The sequence below is a fragment of the Eleutherodactylus coqui genome, chromosome 1, assembly GCF_035609145.1.
Source record: "Eleutherodactylus coqui strain aEleCoq1 chromosome 1, aEleCoq1.hap1, whole genome shotgun sequence".
Lineage (NCBI taxonomy): Eukaryota > Metazoa > Chordata > Amphibia > Anura > Eleutherodactylidae > Eleutherodactylus > Eleutherodactylus coqui.
In genome coordinates this window covers 307126660-307152711 of record NC_089837.1, presented here as the reverse complement: position 1 = coordinate 307152711, position 26052 = coordinate 307126660, and the positions used below count along the sequence as shown (strand labels likewise).

The window sequence follows — 26052 nt, the reverse complement described above, 5'->3', positions numbered from 1 at the left end:
TGGCTGGCTGGCAGGCAGGGGGAGAGAGAGAGAGAGAGAGAGAGAGAGAGAGAGAGAACACACGAACCAAGAAAAAAAAAAAAGAGCTCGGGACCCGGCATCCCACATACAAAAATGCTTGAGTCTCCCATTGCAGTCAATGGGGTTCGTTACTCAAGTAGAGCTCTTGAATTTTACGAAAAGCTCGACTTGAATAACGCGGACCCGAGCACTTGGGTGCTCGCTCATCTTTAGTAAGTATGCATGTGCATAATTTTGGTGGAGGTCGCAACATATGCCTTGGGGCTTGTGCCCTTGATCTTTTAAGACCCAGCAACCTTCCTGAGCAGCAAATTAGGTAGACCATAGGCCGTGGGCTGTTATCCTTGCCCCCACCCAACCTTGTGCCTCTTTGCCATGCCATGTCTATGGCCAATGCCACTTTTCTGTGCTGGATGCCAGACCAGATGTCTATTTTCTAACTCCACATTTGACAAGAAATAGTATTCAAACCTCAGAGTAGACTTGTATACTCGCCAACCTCTCTGCCACACCTTGCTTCAAGTGCAACAATAATCCCAGCACACACTTTCTTTTGCTGAGCATTTATTAGCTATATAGCATACAGCTAAAGAATCAGCTGACAGCACTCAATATGAACTGTTATAGTAGCTGCACACTGATGCCAAGTAAGCAACACATGAGAGAAGGTAGGCTGCTTTCACATCTGTGTTGAAACCTCCATTTGGTCCATGGAGTCAATTCCGTCACAAGACAGCTCCGTTCGGCCAGAGGATTCCCCTTTCTTGCTTCTACAATGTAGAAGGAAAACGGAACCCCCAACGCAGATATGAAAACAGCAGTAGCATGAAAAAAGACATTGTAGCCCAGTAATAAAAAATACTGTTATATAATAGAAAAAGTTACATCTTCATTGCACACTTACGCAAAGTTAAAAACACTTAAAATTATATACAATGTAACCAACATAAAGTGCTGCATGATATGAGCCACTTCGTACTATATCGTCCATGAAGGAATAGGACTATACACATCCAAATGTCATAACAAGATGTCATACAAGCCCAGGCTGTCTATGCAAAAAAAATCTAATAAGATGTCCAAGTATTAGTATTAGAGCTGAAACAATATATCTAAGTTGTCCATGTTATAAAAGTTGTCATCTAGATATACTATCTCTGACATATATATTAGGAGGAACACATATGGCTTAGGGTTTATGCCATTTATCTTTTAAGACCCTAGCAACACCCCCAGCTGCTAGTGCTGCCTTGATGGATCACTCAAGGGAACCAGCAGAAAGTTCCAGGCTGACCAGGGCTAGTAGCCCTGAATAGGAAGGGGGCTTAACCTGAACTTTTGCACTAGGGCCTATAAGCTTTAATTAAATGTATGTATTTATATTGCTTAAGTAGCACCAACATATTTTGCAATCCAGTAGAAATATTGTTATCACTCACATCAGTCCCTGCCCCCAACAGAGCTCACAATCTAAATTCTCTGGCTCAAGCACATGTTGAGTTAATTTCATAGAAAGCCAATTAACCCTTTCAAAACCAGAGATCTCTCATTTTTTCATCCCCACCTTCCAAGAGCCATAACTTTTAAATTTTTCCATGAAAATACCGTAGCTATATGAGTTCTTGATTTTTTTTTTTTTTTTTTGGGGGGGGGGATCATTTTTTTAATTGGACCATATAATGTACTGAAAAATGTTTACAAATTTGTAAGAGCGATAAAATGAAAGAAAAGTGCTGTTGCACCATTTTGGAGGGGTGTTAAATTTTTACACAGTTCACAGTGCATTAAAATGACTTTATTCTATGGATCTGTACAATTATGGCCATAGAAAATGTGCACAGTTTATTTTATATTAAAAATGTTTGTTAAAAAAAATTGCATTTGTTGCTGTGTTCTGACACCCGTAACCTTTTTCATTTTTCTGTCGATTGGGCTGTGTGAGGGCTTGGTTTTTTCAGGGCAAGCTGTAGTTTTCTTGGTACACATGACTTTTTATTCACTTTTTTATTCCATATTTTTATTCCATATTTATTCCAACATGGAGGTATTTTTTTCATACAGTATTCACATTGCAGCATAAATAGTGGGATATTTTAAGGCAAACAAGCATGACAGCCCTGGAAGTGTTCATTTCATGTTGCAAGGGAGCTTATGGGGCAATGGAGGGAACCTTTCCCCTCCCACCTACTGCTTAGATGCCCTGGTCATCATTGACCGCAGCATCTAGATACAGCAGTATATTCCAGCTCACCTTACTTAAGGATCAAAGAGGTGCTAAGAGCACTGAGAATTCAAAGAGGAAAAAAAGGGTGACTTCATAGTCATGTATAGAAAACAGAATAAAAAAAATCTACAATCAGAAAATTAAAAAAAAATAGAAAATGGAACATGTTTCACTATGTGGTTTTAATTAGTAAAAACATGACGCATTACATTTAATAAACGGGGGAAAAACCTGTATGGGGTTGCATGTAAAGGCAAGTATCACATAAATATAATATAAGAAGACACTAAATGGACTTTATTCTTTGATATTTACTATTAGCCAAATAGTACAATATTTTTTATGCCATTTTTGCTAATAGATCAGATGTCCACACGCTATCTTTCCTTTAAAGAGGGCTGCATAATACTATATCATGATTGATTTGATTTAATGACAGTCAATAAAGTAATGTAAATCCCAGAGAATAAAGCAAACACTAAGAAAGAAACTGAAAAATAGAGCATTTACAGGCAAAAACAAACTAGCAACATGAGGTTAATATACCTCAATATGAGCACACATTATCTGTCTGTCTATACGCTTCCATTGAAGATGACATATGTCATACATACTGTGTCTTTAGTATTGATTGCATGCCATTTTAGAGAAATCCTTTAAACGCAAACTTCCAGCTTTGCATTTTTAATACGGCCTTTTGTTTTCTACTGAGGGACCTTGACGTGTGATCAGTGAGAGACTTTCCTGGAAGCACCAGCTGTTGTAAGTATGAATCTGCACTTCCAAATCACAACTGGGAATAATGTCCAAAAGAAGGATGAGGTGAAACAGAGAGAATGACTCTTCTTCTGAGCAATTTATGTCTCTCTTATATATTCTGACACTTCTGTGGTATTTGATCTTCTAGCAGCAATCTGCTGTAGTGTCATTTCTCCAAGGCCTTCAGGCATTGTGTAAAGGTGTTAATGACAGTAACTTCGGAATGTGCTAATTCTCATTATCATGTGTTTATTGGGAGAAAGGGAAGGAGAGAATGAATCTTATTTTTATTGCACACAATTTCAGAAGATAGGTGCAATGTGGGAATTCTAACAAGCAAAAATGGATGGGATTAGTCCAGAACCGTGAAAACCCTTTGGCGTTATGCAATAGAGTGCGCTATATGAATGACAGGTGACAGAGCAGGAAAACATCACTAGCATCATTATAATATAATGGCAGTGACAATGTTTGCCGATGTATGACATGATACTGTGTCAACTACATTTTTAAGATACAAATAAGGGAGATGGAACAATACCTCTGCAGCGCCACCTATTGGATGGCAGCATTCTTTCCAATCAATGCTTGATCCTTTATACAGGTCTGTAGAGCAATGATTGGGAATTGGAAACCAAGCCAGAATCCATATATAGACAGCTGTTTCTGGGTGTTTGCCCCTCATCAGTGTGCAGTAGGTTTTTGGTTTAGTTAGTGAGAGGCAGGAGGGGTAACATCACTCCCTAGGGAGAGCACCAGAAGGTGAGTGATGAGATGTATTAGGCCATTCATGCTCCTCTTAGTAAAACACCAATCATTGCTCTAAAAGACTTGTCTAAAGGGTCAAGCATTGATTTGAAGGAATGCTGCTGTCCAATAGGTGGTGCTGCAGAGGTATTGTTCCATTTCCCTTATTTGCATGTTACCCAGAGGAGCATGGATGGCCTTATAAGTCTCCTCCCTCACCTTTTTTGAGCTCTCCCTAGTGTGATGTTACGCCTCCCATTTTCAAGATGTTAACACCCATGAAATGTAGAATCCAGGCTTTAAATCCATGTGGTATGTATTCGATTGCAAAAATTCTAGAAAAGCTTTCTTCAAACCTGTTTCCACAGTAAATGGAGATGATCAAGTTCCTATATGAGTAGTCAAAAAACAAATATTTCAGTTAAAAGAAATAAATTTTTTCTCTTCCACCGTTATCAGCGCCCTCCAATTTTAGGAATATTCCCTTTCAATTCCAGAGAATGTATTTACATCTTGCCAGACTGGACCTGTCACTGTGAAGGAGAACAATGCCCTCCATGTAGTTTCTGTGAATGCTTGCATATCAAGCGATATGTTAGGGTCCTTTTACATAAGACAATTGTTGGTCGCTTAAGCGCTCGACAGTCGCTCAATGAAATTAAGGTTTATAATATATCCTCAATTGTATCTAGCAGCCCATTGGGGCTGTTTCTGTCCTAGGTGTAGGCAGAAACAGACATATGCAAAGCCTACTGACAGATACGCCCTCCATACTAGCACCTGTCTTTACTGGACACCAAGGGGGAGCATTGTCTTTCATGAGGTCATGCATAAGACTCTTTGACCTCAAGAAGATGCATGTCCGAAAGCCAGCAGGGTTGCAAAGTACCCAAATGAGACTACTAGAAATGGTAAATTGCGTATTACTGAATTTAAGGTAGGTTTAGGCATAACTGGATTCTTTAATTAGATAAATCTCGATGGTCTACTTTAGACATTCTTCTTCCTTTATTCAGTGACGTTGAATTTCATTTAATATACATTTGTGCCATACTATGGAATGCTATGTGGATGTGCAGAAAGTCATCCACTATACCCAAGGTTTACATTTGGTGTCCAAATTTAGTTTTAGTATAAAAAACCAACTAAAGAACCCCTTTAAAATGAAGTATTTCAGTAGACGTATCCTTAGCATACCTACCCTTGATCTCTTGCCTTACTGTTTCCTGATGTAGAACTGAGTAGCAAAGAGTTAAAATTCCCTGTTAATCCCTAGAGGAGGTGGCACTTGCATGCAACAGATATCTGGCTTAAGTTAGAGGGGAAAACTGGATGCTTTGGTCATTTAAAAAGTGAGAGGGAAAGTGAGAGTCAGTCGACTGCATGAAAGTGGATGGAGCCAGAGCAGCATACACGCTGGGTCTCTTCACTGCTTGAACACTTGGTTTTGCTGATGGACTACAGTACAGACACAGCCAGACCCCTCTCCCTCTCTTCTCTTTGAAATCCAGTTGGAGTTATCACTAGCTGCCTTGTGAGAGCTGATATTTAGCATTGAATTGAACTCGCCATCAAATTGAAGAATCAAATCCACCTTTCTGGAGACTTTTATTCATTTTCTTTGGCTTTTCGGGAGATTTTCTGGAAAGAGAGGATTGCTAATAGAAACATATCCATTCACTCTGTCAAGTGAAATTTAAAGTAAAGGTAAGGTTTATGAAATCTTAGAAATGTATTTTTTAAGCTTTTGTGCTGATTTCTGTAAATATATATTTCCTTTAAAAAGCTTTTCTGTGATAAAGACAAGCCTCTGAAGTAGGAACAGCAAAAGTCATTTGTATTCTTCTGCTTGTATATGCCTGATGTATATGTACAATGATAAATCCTGATGGCAAAAAGCAAACAGTTTAGTTTAGCTGGAGAAACAGACATCTTTAATTGTCAGAAGACAATGATTTACTGACAGGCACTTTTTTTTAAAGCAGCGGTGCAAAATTCTGTGTTACTTTTACTGAATGCAGCAGAGTTGAATTTGTCATGTAACTCTTTGGAACTACATTGTTTGTGCACCATGATAAGTGTCTGAGTTGAGCACATGTAATAAGCTTATCTGCAGTCCTAGGTAAACCACAGATAACACATTATGATATCACCATCAGCTATGTGGAGCAAGCAAGTTACTGTATCTACATACTTTCATTTATTGGTGTGGACCTCAAGGCTGTAGCAGCAAAAAGATTTTCTGAAACTATTTTTTGTTGTTGCTCTTCTGCATTGCTTAACAGGCTCAGTGCCAAGAAGATCCTTCAGTTATCAGATTTGGAAGCAATTGTTCGTTGGCGTTATTAGGATAAAAGTATGGTTTATTTGAGTTTTCTTATTGCATGATTTGGATCACGGAACGGAGAGCGTGAGGTCTTTGTAATATGTGCATGTGTTTAGAAAAAGTAGCTTCTGCAAGGTCAAATTTACAATTCCTTTTTAATTTAAAACAGACATATCTAGGTCGTAGTTAGTTACTCCACAATGGAGAGCAGAGAAAGAGGGTGTGGAGATAGTTTTCCTTATATATTTTTTCAAACACTTTGCTTCTCTCCTAGTCAAGAGGCTAGAAAAAAAATGTACTATAACACTTGTGCGAGTTTCGTGACATTAGCCATGCTTACAAGATGAGTCTTTTTGACCCACTGTGTTTTCCGACATACAAAGTTTAGTTTTTCTATCTACTAGCCATTACTACAAGCTGGAAAGAGTAAAAAAAATGACTTCCTTCATGGCAAAGATTTAATCTATGTAAGGTGATAATACATCTGGTCAAGACTGTCAAGTTATAATACAATCTTTTCAAAAATCAGAAGGATGAGGAAGCTACTGTAGACCAAGACTGAAGCATATGTTGTACAACTGGGTTCTAAAAGAAGACTGATGTATATACAATGCAAGGGGGGTTCTACGAGAAGATTGAAGCATATATAGTACGTGTTAAAGGGGGTTTTGGATTATAGCTGCGTATGTAATACAAGGTAGAAGGGTTCTAGTAGAAGACTGAAACATATACAGTTCTAGTAAATGTAATGTGAAGACTGAAGCATACATGGTACAAGGGAATTCTAGATGAAAACTGATACATATACCACATGACAGGGTTCTAGAGAAAGTCTGGTCCACATATAATACAGGGAAGCTTTAGATGAAGAATGAAGCTAATAAAGTTCAAAAGGGTTAAGGATGAAGACTGATGCATATACAGTGCAAAGGGATACTAGATGAAGTTTAAGGCATGCTAAAGGGGCTCAAAATGAAGATGGATGTATAAATAGAGCAGGGGTTCTATACTTACGGTCAACTTAACAGAGCACTAAATACACTCTCGCTTGTGTGATATATTGTATCTTGAAATTCGACCATAATCATGAACTTTTACAGCTGAGAAAGGACAGTATCTATTGTCTTACAGATGTCTACCTAGCACATCAATGGAGGGATTACCCCTAAAAAATGCATTTTCAGTCTGAACCTACAGTGCTCAAAATCCAAATGTCAACATACTGTATATTGCACAGTTAAATCACATAGTAGCATATAGATCCCCTTTAGTAGGGCAGTATTTCATATAGGTCAGGCTACATTCTTTCTCATATATGTAGAACAACTTTAAAGGCTTAAGTAAACAGTGACACCACAAAATTGCAGGTAAAAATATTAAAATCGGCATAAAGCCTTGAAAGACTCAAAAATAATTACATTTGTAGTGTAATGGTCAAATTCTTAGAGTTTCTTCAAATCGCAAGATTAAATATGCCTCCAAGAAGTCTAGTCAGTGACATGTATCTAATTCTGAGAAACTCCGCTTCCTCACTGGAGGTAACATTTTTACCCGAGCTGGTTTGGTTATTGTGCCAGGAACATGTGCTTTCTCTTCTTGGCACACCCACTGATTAAAGGCTTTCATTTATGAGCTAACAAATCTGCTAACACCTGATACCTCTTTTGCTGCCGCTTTTGAGTCTGCATTAAGGGGGGCCTGGCAGTGTTACAGTGAAAAGTATCATATTCTGCTTTTCAGGAGACCTACAAAGCTCTGATGATTGAGCTGATTAAATCTTTCCTAGCTAATAACCCAATATATATTGGATTGCCTTGTTTAACAATAGTATATGTGTCAATAAAGAAACGCGTCCTAGCTTTGCAACAAGACACATTTTATCTCATGGCCCACCCTGAGTAACTTTATCTAGTGATGTTGAGCAGTAGAAGCCAAGATGACATCACACACAGTTTTATTAATGACACCGGCTTTAGGTTGAATTTTTAATCCTATATATAGAGGAGAAAACTTGCTGAAAGAGGAAGGAATTACGGGCCAGCGTAGTTTTTTTTTTCTCATTCCTTTTTGGCATGATTTCTATGGATCACAAAAGACATAGAGTTTCTCTATCTCCATAAATGGTCTAATCTCATTCCAGATTTCTCTTGCTTATTCATGAAGTTGTCATCCTGTACATGGGAATACATGGAAAAAATGAGCTGAAACAAGATGACTGTGGGGTTGACACTGATGAACCCTTACTTCTGATATCACTAATGTTCATATAGGAACCGCTGCTTAAGCTGTTTGCCCAGATCTTCAAATGATGTGCAAATCTCTGGATACGAGTAATGTCCACCTACAATGTTTTTGAAGGGTACATTTATACAGGGACATATTGTCTGCAGTGGAAAAGCTGGAATGAGTGTGCTATAAAATCTGCATGTAATAACCCTGGATATATTGTGGATTTTGGTGTGGATTCGCTGTGGGTTTAACCCTTTGTTTGACATGCTGGGGGGTTAAAAGCCACAATGCAGGTCAATTCACGCAACAGATTTTTTTCTGTAGCATGTGGATGTCATTTTTTAAAAATCAAATCCATTCCGCATGTAATGTAATATGCTACAAACCCACAATGGGAAAAAAAGGCAACATATATACATGAATATACCCTGGGTCCAAATGTGGCTGGATATGAAAGAGGTGGAATAATCTTGAACTTGCAGTGTGGATTTCACATCACAGATCCCCAGCAATTTACAATACAAAAGCAGTGAATGAGATATGAAGAACCGCATCTCCACCTAGCGGAAAAAGTCTACGCAGAAATAGGAGCTTGCTGAGGATTCTTAAATCTGCAGCATGCTCATTATGTTGCTGAAAACCTTCAGATTTTCAAGTGGATTTCATCCTTTGCAATGTACACGGTGAAATCCATAGCAAATCCTTTACAAAATCTACATGTAAGACAGATGGTTTCTTCTGGACTTACCTTAAGGGTATATTCATACGGTGTGATCAAATTACAGTTTATTGAAATGAAGAACACTGGGGGCGGGAACACAGGAAGATAGGTCCTGCCCTATCTTTCCTGCAGGTAGTATTAACTACATGCGGGAAAGATAGAGCAAGTCCTATGTTTTCTCGGGTGTAGTGTTCACACCCGAGAAATGAGCTAGTGGAAACGATACTATTGAAATCAATGGTTTTGTTTTCCTGTTATGCTATTGTGATTTTCACAGCCAAATAATGGAACTAAATCATGTTCATCTGTTGGGCTTAATAAGCACAAAATCAGGGCAAAATATAGTGGTTTTGCTGTGATTTTGCAAAAAAGTAGTTTCACTGAACAAGACACCATTTTAGTCAACAGGATGGGCTGATTAAAACATAACCTTTAATTTTCCATTTAATCCATTACTAGAAACTGTTTCCAAATACCAACATTTATAACATATAATGCCTCATCAGGGCTAAACATATCATTTTTAGGGGTCCCAATGTGGGACATCCAGTAATAGGAATTTTGAGTAAGCTGCATTTAGTGCTGTTGGGAAAGAGTCAGTGAAGACAAAACTATAAACTCACCCTATTACAGTCTGACTCTCACCCGTACACAGCAGAGCACCCGCCCTGATAAGGGTGTGACCACAGGAGCTTTCCCTCTCTGAAGTCTTCTTCCACTTAGGGCTCGTTCACATCTGTGTTAGAGCACTGGCCACACAAAAAGCAGCCATCAATTTTCCTGTCTAGCCATGTGGCTGTTCTTCTTTTAGGTAAAAAAATGACTATGCATAAGTCAATCACCCCAAGTTTTCATTTTCCATATGTCATAGAAGGATCAGAGGGTATCATATGACAAATCTGCAGACTTATCCACAATAATCTCACTGACATCCACATGTACATTATCAAAGGTCCCTACAATGATCAAAGTGCTCCCCTCCTCCTTCCACTTCATGGAATTAATAGTGTTTCACAATCCATCCATAATGCCTTTTTTATATGCAGTGGTAATTACTTCTTCGGGTACCCTCTGTGAATAAATGTTTTAGGTCTCTAGATTAATTTTTCAAAATTCTCAATGGAAGAATAGTTCCACTGCAAGCGGAATTCCAGACTTCAACGGTTTGGGGTACCAGCTCTCCCACCTCAGTAAGTTATTTGTTGAGGAAGACTTTCTGAATATACTGAGTTTCCCCAAAAATAAGACCTACCTTGACAATAAGCCCTACCCTGATTTTTGAGTGGGTGGGGCTTGAAATATAAGCCGTCCCCTGAAAATAAGCCCTAGCTACACTACATGAAAAAAAAGCAATACTTACCTAGGGACACTGTCCAGGTCCGTCCCGCTGGTCTCCAGCACTCCTGCAGGCTTCTGTGTAGTCCTCAAGAGCGATTGCTCTGATTGCTTCATCTGATTGAATAACATCATTGAATGGCTGTGATTGGTTCATCGAGCGCCACCTTTCATTGGCTGAGGCGGTGCTTGTGAACCAGTCAGAGCAATCGCTTGCCGGGGTATTCAAGCCCCATCTTCAGCAAGAGATGCTCTGTCGGCGTTGAGGACTACACGAAGCCTGCCCGGAGTGCGGGAAACCATCAGGAGGGACCCAGACGGCGCCTGCTAGGTAAGTATAAAACATCCCCCAAAATTAAGACCCTGTGCCTCTTTTGGGGCAAAAGTTAATATAAGACAGGGTCTTATTTTTGGGAAAACATGGTAGTTGTGGAGATTTGTCCCTCAACCCCACACTGATTCTTGCATCCAAGAAAGTCAAAGATTGTTTTTCCATCTCTGATGAAAATCTCAGACCTATGTCGTTTTGATTAAGAATCACCATGAACTCAGAGAGGGACTCCTCTGATCCGCTCCAGACAAGTAACACATCATCATTGTATATTGTCCAGAACAGGATCTACGTGAGGGTCACCATATTTTCCTCTACAAAATTTACTCTGTCCTCCCAAAAGCCCAAGAGTAGGTTGGCATATGTTGGGACGCGTGGGAACCCCATGCTAATGTCCTTGAGTTGCTGGATGATTCAGCAATCAAAGACAAAAAATTAGAGGTAAGTATGAATTCCATCAGTCCTATGACAAATTCATTGGGTTCACAAAAATGGATGCTTCTCATCTCCAAAAAGGGATGCATAGGCCCTGATTTACTATATATAAGTAAAATTGCCCTAGCTATACTGTGATAAGAGGTGTTATAAGTTGAAGATTTAGTGTTTTGCAGCAATTTTGTGGTAATTGTGGCAATAAAACATGATTTTATAAAACTGTTTGAATATAGCCCAATAGTGGATACTTGACTGCGTGTTTAGCTGCATTAGGGCACAGCTATAGCCGGCGACTGCAGTTTATCGTCTGAAGTAGCCTGTAATTCAACTCCTGCTTCAATGCAAGTTTGGGTTACTGCTGTGTCCATCAACCCTGCTTATGCCGAAGATCTGTTTGTTCAGACTGGCTTATGTGTATAAACATAGGCTCACCACAATTCAAGCCAGAAGTTAGAACATAAAATTTTTGTATTACAACAAGGGGGGTATGATTCTAACCTATAGGCACCTAAAAGACCAGTAAGAAAGTATGACTGTTAGCTGACTGTCTTTTTGCACTTTTTAAAGTAAGATATAGATATTACACAAAACTGAAAGCAATGACTAAAGATGAGCGAGCAGGCTTGGATACAGCAGATCTCTCTCTCTCTCTCTCTCCCCTCCGCTACCCCCCGCCGCCCGCCGCTCAGACACACCGCCCCCCCGAGCACGCACGGACCAGTAAGCAGTTACTCGAGAAGAGCGATACTCGCTCAAGTAACTGCTGTGTCCGAGCGTGCTCGCTCATCTCTACCAATGACGACTGTGTAACTCAATATTCTTTTAGAGGTGCATCTATAAACGCAACATGGCCTAGGAGGACATTTAATACGGTCTTACGAGTTGTTTTTGTCAAAAACATAAATAGTAATGAAGCAAGAATACAATCTTAAAAGGGTTGTATGATATCCGAAAAAGTCTCAGTTTTCTTTTACTGAGAATAGAGTAAGCGCCACTCCTGTCATAAGGCTGTATCTGGTATTACATCCACATTCATTTTCATGGTTTTCTATTACATAAAAGCATTTGAAGGGTTGTCCAAGAGTAGGAAAAAAAGACTGTTCTCTTCCAAAAACAGCAAGTCTCCTGCCCATGAGCTGTGTTGCTATGTCACACAGAAATGTGGACAGGTGGAAGAAAGCAGCCTTTTTCTATTCTAAAACAACTCTTTCCAACATGGCGCTGATCAGCTATTATTATCACTCATCAATGTTGTATACTAACGATGAAGAGAAGTAAATTGAGAGCAGTGACCCTATTGTTTACTCTGACCAGCTGCTCTCCTTTTCTTTTGCACTTTGTCTTGGTAATTGAACTTTTTTAATCTTTTTCTATAACACATCACCCAACTGTTCTATTTCTGGGGGATTGTTCAGCAGAACGGACATTAAAGGGGCTGAGCTTATGCAAATATGCCCCAAAGTAGGTGTTCCTGGGAGATTTTGTGGGCATTCATGTGTGACATTGGAATGGGGCTTCATAATCTCCAATTGGGAATTCAAATCTTGGGAGGTATGCTCCCGTTGTAATAAAAATGTTAGATGTTAGGTCTAAGTGTAGTTACCATTTAACAGATGTAGGGCAGCTATAATACAAACTGACAACAGAAGAATTACCTTTATTAGTTTAGTGATTTAGCTAGTCTATAAATCCTACAGCATTATCAGCAGCATGCTCCTTGTGCGATGGTTATGTCAGTTTTACTCTTTTTATGATTACTAGACATTACAAGTAAAATGATGGGAGACAAGAAGCTGCCTGTGTTTATTATAATTGGACTTTTTATAATAGGCCTGATGATCCGAAGACATGTAAATATAGTTGGTAATTATGTTGTGATTAGAAAAGCAGATGTCAAAACTGTTTAGTGTCTCAAGTATTTACTGTTCATCTGGTTCGACATAACAAATGATACCACCCATAATTGCTTATCAAATGATGACAGCAGAAAGAATCAATGTCATTTATGGCTGCTTCCAAGTGATGTCATAGTGGAGGAGAAATGCAGAGTCTTAGTAACTGCTTATGTACCGCTCCCTGTGAGGCCGGGATCAAACGTCTGTGTGTGCCGGCGTCAGGCACGTACATCACTCATGTGCGAGCACGTAGCAAGTATACAATGACATGCATAGATGCTGTGTGCTGCCGTCCCCATACACTATCTTAGTATGTATGCACCAAGATAGAAACTGCCTCAATTTTTTTTAGTGTGAGTGATACGCGCGCAAAAAACACAGGTGTCAAATGGCCAATATAAATCGATTGGATATTGGCATCACATGTTGCATGTTGTGTGTGCAACAACAATACACCCATGTGAGACTGGCCTGAATTTTTAAGAGTAGTAGAAAGTTCGCCCCAAGACAATGACTGCAATCTCTCTATATAAATATCCATGCTAAGGAAAATTATTCAGTGGAATTAAGAATCATAGTTATAATGCAAAGATGTCAGCTATTTCGAATACACAAGATACCCAAAGCAAACCAACACGGAGATCCCTTTTTTGTCTCATTCGCTCTGCTGCATAGCTTAGCGCTCCTCTTTGCTATTATATATTTGGGGATGTATTGTGATTTCACAGGACTTAAAGGGGTTGTCCGAATTGTAAAATCTCAGTTCAACTCCTTCCCTTTGCATTAACATAACAAACCCGCATATACTCAACCCTCCTGCTCCCACTATGTCCTGCAATGGATTGCTGAGTTCTTTTATTGGCTGCACACTTGTGATGTCCCGTAAACTGGACAGGACACACAGACCAGAGCAGGGACAGAGCATCAGCATAGGACACAGCGGGAGAGGAGAAGGATGAGTATATGTCTACGACAATGCTTTCCCGATGTGTTCTTACGGTCCTCCAGTCTTCTCAGGACAAGAGCTGCCAACTGCTGCAGCCAATAGAAGGCCCGATGAGGATGTCACTGATGATGTCCTGTAAACCTGCCTGGAGCTTCTACATTTGAAGCCCAAATGACATGTTTACAGGACGTCACCCAACCTTCTGCGGGGTGACATCACCTGTCAGATGCTGTGGTGTTGGACCACTGAAACATCAGTCAGGTTTCACGGTGAGTATATTTATTTTATATTGTTTTGGGCACAAGGAGCCTAAATCCACATAAAATAAATAACTCGGAAAACCCATTTAATGATTACATTCTAAGTGGAGTAAAATCTAAGTTATACAAAAATAAAGTATGGTCTTAATGACCACCCACTGTACTTCATCAAATCTAAGCAGCTAGAATCACCTCTTATACATGAATGTTGCGCACTATCCATTTGGCTTTACTACTTCAACAAACATGAGAGGCATTTTACAATTACAGATACTAACTTCATCTTTAAATTGTATATTATATTAATTTCTTAAAACAGGTTGTCCAATCAGTACAACCCGCTTTTTTAAGGAAGACCTACAGATGATCAGCTACTAGACTCGCTACCATAAGACTCGTTGATAGTAGCGAGTCTAGTAGCTGAATCCCTGGAGAATGATTTATATTACTCGTTGTTGTAATATCACATGTTTCTCTTGCTGTAGTATTATTTGGCACCTAAGCAAACCTATATGGTCAGAATGAAGGAGGATTCTAAGCTGGGACCCCCTCTCTATAACATCCATGTACCCTAATAGGTGTATTCAAACCAAAATACAATATTAAAAAAGTAAATTGTATATTTCTTGAATAGTACTATACTACTGTTATACTTAATTAGGCATTGTTCATCTACATAGATTAAGTGATTAGAGAACTAGTAGTTACATTTCCCTTGAATTTCATACTTGGATACTTGCCATTTTTTGCACAAGTAAATTATTCTCAAGTGAGAAGATAGTTCAGAATAACATTTTATAATTCCTAATGAAATATAACAATGACAAAAACTTCTGTTCTCGCTGAGTATGATTTATAACGTCCAAATATATGCCATGGATTCCAAATTATTGTTTGTCATGCAGAGCAATAATATGAAGTCCAAGGATACTTTTCTGGGACACCTAGACTGGCAGCAAGGGAGTGCCATCTACTAAACATGCAGGTGCTTATACTATTGTGGTGTCCTGCAGTAACTGAGACATGAGGCGCACACAGAGGAGATGGTGGGGGTAGAAAGGGCACTTGTCATGGTGGCTCTACCAAACTCCTCCCCAGAGGGATGCGCGAATAGCTTCAGCCAAGGCACTGCTGGGCCTCCTCCAGGCAACACTGGTATTGTGTTTACCTGTATAATAGTATAGTGGGCTTAAGATATTGTCGCTCGTGACGCCACCGTTCCTTCACATCGTTGGATGTCCGGCAGGAAAATAATAAAGTCCAAACACAGTTGTATTTAAATACCTCAATCATTGGGAACAGGTAGTGACTGGAACTTTAGTTCTCCAATGCAAACTTCTTGCAAGTTAGGGTTCAAGGGATGGGGACATCAGGACACCTCTCCTCAGCTTCCATTCTTCACCATATGAGGGTTGAAGGTACCGGATGCGTCCGGCATTCTCCCTCCACGCTCTACCGTTGAAGCAATGGAATCTCCAAACCCCACTCCTCTTGCAATCACATATATATCATATGACATCATGTGACAAGACAATTGGTTACAATTTCCAGACATATCCCAGCCATTAACCTCTTACATGCTGCAGCTGTGCAATACACATAACTAAACACAAGACAATTTGCACAGAGCATCCACATAGAAGACATGACATGTCTGACAGTTATGCAGGGGCCAGATATATAGACTTCGGGCCATTACACTATTAACGCAGAAACTGAAGTATTATCTAACTCCTCATGAGTTAAAAATGAATGTATTGGAGGGCCCATTAACCTACTGGGCTTCTTCAATGCCTCTCTAAAAGCACCTTCACTAAATTGTATTATGAACACAACAGCGAGGATGTAGCAGAGTCTTGGAGACTTTATGCGTGCAAATCCTAATTGGTGCCAGCAGTAAACAGCCAATAAAATAGTAAATGGACTTTAGTTTTACCTCTTCATTACATGAAAAAAGCAAAAATGCCATGTAATTTTTTCCATTTAACTAGAAAATGTGCTTACGCGTGACACGTCCTTATCTATAGTGTTACACAAGTCAAATAGCACTCTTCTGTATGAAGAAGAATCTGCTAAGACTATCCCAATGTCTCTTCTGAACAATACTCTCTATGAAACAAATGAAGCATCTGCTGAACATAAACCGGCTATATTAATCTGCACTGCAACCATTTTACAGCATCATCCTGTTTTTCCTTCAAAATTTAAATCTGGCAAGAAGATGCATTCCTTGAACTGCTCTAAAGCAGCCTTTAAAGGGAACTTGTCAGATACAGAACCATGACAGATATGTACAGTGCTCCCGAGTATGTGCTATTCTGAAACATTGCAGTCTTTCAGAATAAAGACACTTTGAAGTATGACTCGAAACAGAGCTGTGTGTCAAGGAGGCGGGCTGTGCCAGCCTCTCCCCTCCCCCATCATGTTATCTGGACAACATTAGTGACGTAGCATTCAAAGCCGAATGCTGTGTCGCGAGAGTTCCTATACTAATGCCGCGAAACAGCGCGCATGCGCAATCTTGGTATTAGCCCGACATAGAATCTGGCGCTTCCTGCTAGGCAGTGAACGCTACGTCACTAGGATGCCGGAAGAACACTGGATAATAGAAGAAGAAAAATCCGGTAGGCTTGCAGTGAGGTGACACGGGGGACTGCAAGAGCCAGGAGAAGATTGTTGAGCATAAGATGCGGTAAGTAGACTGCCAGGGGAGGAATAGGTAAGTATAGATTTATTTTTTTAATGACAAGACCCCTTTAAGTACAGTATATCTTACAAACAAGGAAAATAGTGTAAAGCAAGAAGAACCAGAATATAGTAAATAGAAAAAGAATGTTCGACTGATTTTACCCTGTAGATCACATGTAATAATAAATAGTAATCTTTATATGTATAGCGCCAACTTATTCCGCAGTCTATTTGAAGGACGATAAAAGCCTTTAAAAAGAAATAAGAAGTCAGATAAATACTAAATCAGAGAGTTTCCACTAAAATACTTTTATGTCCTGTCGCTTAAAACATGCCATGCAAGTCTTATTGTTATGGGTTCAACCACTGGGGTGTCAACTGGTCCCAATAATGAATAGACCTGGACCCTGATTTTGGAGGAGAGGTGGACATTAGAGATGAGCGAACGTGTTCGTCCGAACTTGATATCCGTGCGGATATTAGGGTGTTCGGGATGTTCGTTATTCGTAACGAACACCATGCGGTGTTCGGGTTACTTTCACTTCCTTCCCTGAGACGTTAGCGCGCTTTTCTGGCCAATTGAAAGACAGGGAAGGCATTACAACTTCCCCCTGTGACATTCAAGCCCTATACCACCCCCCTGCTGTGAGTGGCTGGGAAGATCAGGTGTCACCCGAACATAAAAGTCGGCCCCTCCCGCGGCTCGCCTCAGATGCCTTGTGAGTTAGATGAGGGACAGTGCTGTTTGTACCGGAGCTACTGTAGGGAAAGAATTGGTAGTTAGTGTAGGCTTCAAGACCCCCCAAAGGTCCTTATTAGGGCCACTGATAGCTGTGTGTTGGCTGCTGTTAGCAGTGGCAATTTTTTTTTTTCTCAAAATCGGCTCTGCAGAGCGTTGCACCCGGCATTAGGGACAGAAGTGTTGCATAGGCAGGGAGAGTGTTAGGAGTGAGTGTAGCCTTCAAGAACCTCAACGGTCCTTTCTAGGGCCATATTTAACCGTGTGCAGTACTGTGCTGGCTGCTGTTAGCTGTGCTGCATATTTTTTTTCTTCTCAAAATCGCCTCTGCAGAGCATTGCACCCTCCATTGATACTGCAGGGAAAGAATTGTGTAGGCAGGGCCACAACACAGTTATTATTCATTGAATATACGCAGTGCGGCCTTTTGCTTGTAAAACAAGTGAAAAAAAATCTATTTGTCCTGCCTCTGTCCGTCCTAAGGGCTGTGTGTACGTGTCGGCTGCGTGTGCAACGTTTAAAAATCAGACGCACCCAGCTACGTTTTACTGCTGGCTTCGCCATTTGCTTTCCTTAATTGGGAAAAAAATACCTGCTCTCCAAGAGTTATAATAACTCTGCTACCCTCACGTTCTGTGACACATTAGCAGGGCCACAGCACAGTTATTAAACTTCTCATGTTCATTGAATATACGCAGTGCTGCCTTTTGGTGGAAAAAAACTGAAAAAAAATCTATTTGTCCTGCCTCTGTCCGTCCTAAGGGCTGTGTGTGCGTGTCGGCTGCGTGTGCAACGTTTAAAAATCAGACGCACCCAGCTACGTTTTACTGCTGGCTTCGCCATTTGCTTTCCTTAATTGGGAAAAAAATACCTGCTCTGCCAGAGTTATAATAACTCTGCTACCCTCACGTTCTGTGACACATTAGCAGGGCCACAGCACAGTTATTAAACTTCTCATGTTCATTGAATATACGCAGTGCTGCCTTTTGGTGGAAAAAAACTGAAAAAAAATCTATTTGTCCTGCCTCTGTCCGTCCTAAGGGCTGTGTGTACGTGTCGGCTGCGTGTGCAACGTTTAAAAATCAGACGCACCCAGCTACGTTTTACTGCTGGCTTCGCCATTTGCTTTCCTTAATTGGGAAAAAAATACCTGCTCTGCCAGAGTTATAATAACTCTGCTACCCTCACATTCTGTGACACATTAGCAGGGCCACAGCACAGTTATTAAACTTAGATTATTCATTCACTAGAGGCAGTGGGGCCTTTCGTTTTCAAAAAAGGGAAAAAATTATATTTGGCCTGCAGTCTTGCGCCAATTTATTTCCTGCCTGTGAAATCAAATCACTGGTAATACAGCATGCTGAGGGGTAGGGGTAGGCCTAGAGGACGTGGACGCGGCCGAGGACGCGGAGGGCCAAGTCAGGGTGTGGGCACAGGCCGAGCTCCTGATCCCGGTGTGTCGCAGCCGACTGCTGCGCGATTAGGAGAGAGGCACGTTTCTGGCGTCCCCACATTCATCGCCCAATTAATGGGTCCACGCGGGAGACGGTTATTAGAAAATGAGCAGTGTGAGCAGGTCCTGTCCTGGATGGCAGAAAGTGCTTCGAGCAACCTATCGTCAACCCGCAGTTCTGCGCCATCCACTGCTGCAAATCCGAATCCTCTGTCTGCTGCTCCTCCTTCCTCCCAGCCTCCTCACTCCACTACAATGACACCTGCTCAGGAGCGGGAACACTCCCAGGAACTGTTCTCGGGCCCCTGCTTAGATTGGGCAGCAGCGGTTCCTCTCCCACCAGAGGAGTTTATCGTCACTGATGCCCAACCATTCGAAAGTTCCCGGGATCCGGGGGAAGAGGCTGGGGACTTCCGCCAACTGTCTCAACAACTTTCTGTGGATGAGGAGGACGATGACGATCAGACACAGTTGTCTTGCAGTGAGGTAGTAGTAAGGGCAGTAAGTCCAAGGGAGCAGCGCACAGAGGATTCGGAGGAAGAGCAGCAGGACGATGAGGTGACTGACCCCACCTGATGTGCAACGCTTACTCAGGAGGACAGGTCTTCAGAGGGGGAGTCAAGGGCATCAGCAGGGCAGGTTGGAAGAGCCAGTGCGGTGGCCAGGGGTAGAGGCAGGGCCAGACCGAATAATCCACCAACTGTTTCCCAAAGCGCCCCCTCGCGCCATGCCACCCTGCAGAGGCCGAGGTGCTCTAAGGTCTGGCAGTTTTTCACAGAGACGCCTGACGACCGACGAACAGTGGTGTGCAACCTTTGTCGCGCAAAGCTCAGCCGGGGAGCCAACACCAACAGCCTCACCACCACCACCATGCGCAGACATATGATGGCCAAGCACCCCACAAGGTGGGACGAAGGCCGTTCAGCGCCTCCGGTTTGCACCCCTGCCTCTCCCCCTGTGCCCCAACCTGCCACTGAGATGCAACCCCCCTCTCAGGACACAGGCACTACCGCCTCATGGCCTGCACCCACACCCTCATCTCCGCTGTCCTCGGCCCCATCCAGCAGTGTAGTTCAGCGCACCGTTCAGCCGTCGCTTGCGCAACTGTTGGAGCGCAAGCGCAAGTACGCCGCCACGCACCCGCACGCTCAAACGTTAACCGTCCGCATAGCAAAATTCATCAGCCTTGAGATGCTGCCGTATAGGGTTGTGGAAACGGAGTCCTTCAAAAGTATCATGGAGGCGGCGGCCCCGCGCTACTCAGTTCCCAGTCGCCACTACTTTTCCCGATGTGCCGTCCCAGCCCTGCACGACCACGTCTCCCGCAACATTGTACGCGCCCTCACCAACGCGGTTACTGCCACGGTCCACTTAACAACGGACACGTGGACAAGCACAGGCGGCCAGGGCCACTACATCTCCCTGACGGCACATTGGGTGAATTTAGTGGAGGCTGGGACAGAGTCAGAGCCTGGGACCGCTCACGTCCTACCCACCCCCAGAATTGTGGGCCCCAGCTCGGTGGTGGTATCTGCGGAGGTGTATGCTTCCTCCACTAAAGCACCCTCCTCCTCCTCCTCCTCCTCTGTCTCGCAATCAAGATGTGTTAGCAGCAGCATGTCGCCAGCAGTCGGTGTCGTGCGGTGTGGCAGCACAGCGGTGGGCAAGCGTCAGCAGGCCGTGCTGAAACTACTCAGCTTAGGTGATAAGAGGCACACGGCCCACGAACTGCTGCAGGGTCTGACACAGCAGACCGACCGCTGGCTTGCGCCGCTGAGCCTCCAACCGGGCATGGTCGTGTGTGACAACGGCCGTAACCTGGTGGCTGCTCTGCAGCTCGGCAGCCTCACGCACGTGCCATGCCTGGCCCACGTCTTTAATTTGGTGGTTCAGCGCTTTCTGAAAAGCTACCCACGCTTGTCAGACCTGCTCGTTAAGGCGCGCCGGCTCTGCGCACATTTCCGCAAGTCCCACACGGACGCTGCCACCCTGCGCACCCTGCAACATCACTTTAAGCTGCCAGTGCACCGACTGCTGTGCGACCAGCTTTATGGCTCCCCAGCAAGACTGTGTCACCGCTCCCCAGTCAAGGCTGAGTCGGCGGGAGCACTGTAAAAGGATGGTGAGGGAGTACGTAGCGGATCGCACGACCATCCTCGGTGACGCCTCTGCCCCCTACAACTACTGGGTGTCGAAGCTGGACACGTGGCCTGAACTAGCGCTGTATGCCCTGGAGGTGCTTGCTTGTCCTGCGGCTAGCGTCTTGTCGGAGAGGGTGTTTAGTGCGGCTGGGGGAATCATCACAGATAAGCGTAGCCGCTTGTCAACCGACAGTGCCGACAGGCTAACACTCATCAAGATGAACAAAGGCTGGATTTCCCCAGACTTCTGTTCTCCACCAGCGGACAGCAGCGATACGTAAGCAATACGTAGGCTGCACCCGCGGATGGAAGCTACGTTCTCTCTCACCATCCAAAACGGGGACATTTCTGCTTCATCAATCTGTGTCTAATATTCCTCCTCCTCCTCCTGCTCCTCCTCCTGAAACCTCACGTAATCACGCTGAACGGGCAATTTTTCTTAGCGCCACAAGGCTCACTCAAATAATTTTTCTGAACAATTTTTATAAGTTTCAATGCGCTTAAAAGCGTTGGAACTTTAACTTGAACCAATTTTTCGTTACACTGGGCTGCCTCCAGGCCTAGTTACCACTTAAGCCACATTAACCAAAGCGATTCACCTGCCATCTTGGTTGGGCATGGCCAATTTTTACTGAGGTACATTAGTACTGTTGGTACACCAATTTTTTGGGGCCCTCACCTACAGTGTAATCATAGCAATTTGTATGTTCTTCGCCTGCACTCATGGTACAGAAAGGTGTGTGGGGTTGGCCTACACTTTAGCTACATAAATGTAACTTGGGCCTTGGCTATACTAAGGCTACTGAAATGGAACTAAGACTGCGCTCCCACTATACTGCTGCTTCAGAATTGTTACTGGGGCCTGTCTTGAGTGCTACTATTGCTGACATGGAACGAAGACTGCGCTCCCGCTATACTGCTGCTTCGGAATTGTTACTGGGGCCTGTCTTGAGTGCTACTATTGCTGACATGGAACGAAGACTGCGCTCCCGCTATACTGCTGCTTCGGAATTGTTACTGGGGCCTGTCTTGAGTGCTACTATTGCTGACATGGAACGAAGACTGCGCTCCCGCTATACTGCTGCTTCGGAATTGTTACTGGGGCCTGTCTTGAGTGCTACTATTGCTGACATGGAACGAAGACTGCGCTCCCGCTATACTGCTGCTTCGGAATTGTTACTGGGGCCTGTCTTGAGTGCTACTATTGCTGACATGGAACGAAGACTGCGCTCCTCCTATAATGCTGCTACTGATATGTTAGTGGGGCCTGTCCTAATGCTACGGCTGAAATGTTACGAATTCTGGGCTCTGCCTATACCGCTGCTAATGGTATGTCTCTGGGGTGTGGAAACAGAGGCTTCCCAAAGACATGATGGCGGCGAGGCCATTTCCCACCAACGCGGTTACTGTTAAGGTGCATATAACCACGGACACGTGGAGAGGACACGTAGTGCCTCAAAAACATCCCCCTCCTCCTCCAACAGGGAAAACATTCTTGGCAAATGCCTTTGCATTGGTTCGTCTGGTGGCAGTCCAAGAATTTCACCTTTACTGACACAACAAGAGAGCCCCCACACCATCCCCCCGCCACGGCCCACTTAATCCTGGCCGCATTCCGAAAACCAACAAAATACAACCGTGCTACTAGGTCCGCAGTCACCACCACATTACCACCAACGCGGTTACTGTTAAGGTGCATATAACCACGGACACGTGGAGAGGACACGTAGTGCCTCAAAAACATCCCCCTCCTCCTCCAACAGGGAAAACATTCTTGGCAAATGCCTTTGCATTGGTTCATCTGGTGGCAGTCCAAGAATTTCACCTTTACCGACACAACAAGAGAGCCCCCACACCATCCCCCCGCCACGGCCCACTTAATCCTGGCCGCATTCCGAAAACCAACAAAATACAACCGTGCTACTAGGTCCGCAGTCACCACCACATTACCACCAACGCGGTTACTGTTAAGGTACATATTACCAGTCTGACTGGGGCATGCAGACACCTTGACAGAATGAATAGTGTGTGGCACATAGGTTCCCCATTGCTATGCCCACGTGTGCAGCTCCTGATGGCGGTGGCACAGGATTATATTTCTCATTGCTTCTGTACAGCATTGTGGGCTATCGCCCCGCCTCTTTTAAAGAGGGTCGATGCCTAGCCGTGCCAACCCTCTGCAGTGTGTGCCTGCGATTCCTCCTCATGGCAGACGCACTTCTAAATAGACATGAGTGTGGCGTGGCATGAGGGCAGCTGAAGGCTGCCCAGGGACACTTTGGTGTGCGCTGTGGGGGGGAGGGGGGGCGGTTGGGTAGCATGTAACCCAGGAGAAGTGGCAGCGGAGTGTCATGCAGGCAGTGATTGTGCTTTGTTGTAGCTAGTGTGGTGCTTAGCAAAGGTATGCCATGCTAATGAGGGCTTTTCAGAAGTAAAAGTTGTTGGGAGGGGGGGGGGGGGCCACTCTTGCCGGTATTGTGGCTTAATAGTGGGACCTGTGAACTTGAGATGCAGCCCAACATGTAGCCCCTCGCCTGCCCTATCCGTTTCTGTGTCATTCCCATCACTTACTTGAATTGCCCAGATTTTCACACATGAAAACCTTAGCGAGCATCGGCGAAATACAAAAATGCTCTGGTCGCCCATTGACTTCAATGAACATCGCGGGAAGTTCGTTTCGAATAACGAACACCCGAACATTTTGGTGTTCGCTCATCTCTAGTGGACATGCATATGTGGTCACACTCAATTGAAATGAGAGATATAGAAAAAAACTGGAGATTGCACAAGCCTGTGTCCATACCATTTCATTTCCATGGCTAGCTACCTCTCCGCTAGAGTGGGGATTGAGACCTTCTTGTTCCCAGCAGTCAGAACTCCACCAGTAACACTTTTATGTGGTGTCTGATATACAATACAGCTTTTTAAGTTGAAATCCCATTTAAAGATAAGTTTCACTCTGGGGCACTAAAGATGTACTGTAATAAATATTCATTTCAGAAACGTGATAATGGTTGTAAAAATTCACTGTATCAAGAAATGTTAATAGTGAGGTAGAAACAACAGAGAATGTAAATGGGCCAATTGCTTCCCTATACATGATCTATGTAAGGTCTATATACTGATTGTACAGAACATGATAGAATAGTCCTCATCCTACATGCTATATCTTATTACAGCTATTACTTTATATTAATATAGCTAAGTCCTGTTGCAACACATAGGCATTTGGGCTGCTCTTGCTTTTGAGAAACCGGCATAAGCATTTTTTACTTGGTCATCCACTGACGTTAGTAGAAATTATTTAATACTTAATTTCCTCTCCATTAACATGGTTATAACTAAATGTTGGTGCATTCCAGAAACTGAACACCAAATTATAAATTGGATCAACTCCTTTAATCTAAGGTAGTTAGTACAAAGTACTAAATTTTGCCCTTTTCTATGACTCTTCAAGCTTTTAAACTTACATTAACCAAACTATGCTAAGAGAAGTTGCATATGTCAAATTTCTTTGCTTTAGTTGGTGTGTGGTATGATGTTTACTAGTTGTGTACCTCCAGATCATACAGGAAAGCTGCAGAAAGTCTCTAAAGCTTGTTTCATGTCATTCTAATAAAATATTTACCTTGTACAAAGGATAAAGTGAAGACAGTCAGACATTGTATTATCAGCTAGAAATGATGCTGTGATAAGGGAATAGTGTGATAGATGCAGCAACTTAATAAAGAAATGACTCAAGTCAAAAGTAGAAAATATTCTTAGACTCTACTGTTAAATCCTTGGATTTAATCACTTCTCCAGGGGTGTACACAGAGGCGAGGAGATGCCATAGCAATCTGTAAAATAGAGCACCCCTCTGCTCCAAGATAACATCACAATAACCCTAACTCCATAGAACAGAAGGACTTGAAGGTAGTTTGCTCCCATCCTGTTTCCATTATGTTTGGGTTAGTTCTCCACACTCTTGATGGCTAATGCTGTAAAGCCTGACCCTGGTACAAATGGCCTTGTCAAGTGGCAAACAGTTATGGTTTGATAGTACCATATATAATAGACACAAAGTATTTTAGGATCCAAAAACCAGATGGATATACTAATAAACCAACACTATATATACACTCTTACTTTGTAATAGTCTCTATGTTACAATTTTAAAGAGGTTGTTCCATAAAGACATCACCCTTCTATATGCACAATTAGGGCATATAGAATTGTAGAGGAACATCCCAAACTCAGAAAGGAAGGAAGAACAGATCATACCCTGGCACACAGGGGCGTAACTAAAGACTCAGGGGCCCTGATGCAAAAGGTGAGCTGGGACCCCCCTCTATCTGTTCCTGTACCCGTATCCATACCTAAACCATGCTGCACAGAGGCATAACTTGAAGCTTCTGGGCCCCAATGCAAAACCTGTAACAGGACCCCCAACTATAATGCTTTATTCATAGTACTGGGCTCCCTATATGGAGAAGAGAGGCCTTATGGGCCCCCTAAGGCTCCTGGGCCCAGGTGCAACCGCATCCCCTGCACCCTCTATAGTTACGCCCCTGCTGGCAGACCTAGGCAATTCATCTATTATATAATTGGTCATTCATTTGACTCTACATTTATGGCTGAATAAAACTTACCCCACTGATAACAGTATCTCTGCAGCGGCTCTCATTATATAAGACACTATCTTCTATAGGCATGCCTTTTTTTGGACTTGATGGCTACTATATGTGAATTATTTAGACAAACCTGTTTCCTTATAATATAGAAACCTCAGAATGCACAGAGTTAAATGTACAAATAAAATA

The 26052-nt window shown here is 42.8% G+C and overlaps 1 protein-coding gene across 2 annotated transcripts in view; it reads left to right on the top strand.

Annotated features, from left to right (window-relative positions):
* The first annotated feature begins 5113 nt into the window (after positions 1 to 5113).
* RSPO1 (R-spondin 1) overlaps positions 5114 to 26052 on the top strand; it is a 182552-nt gene continuing 161613 nt past the window's right edge. Inside the window, exon 1 of one of the 2 annotated variants that reach the window (XM_066574856.1) lies at positions 5114 to 5458. The gene's annotated coding sequence lies outside the window, so the exon portion shown is untranslated. Of the gene's footprint in view, positions 5464 to 26052 lie in introns of both variants that reach the window. The other variant, XM_066574862.1, reaches the window with a different exon arrangement.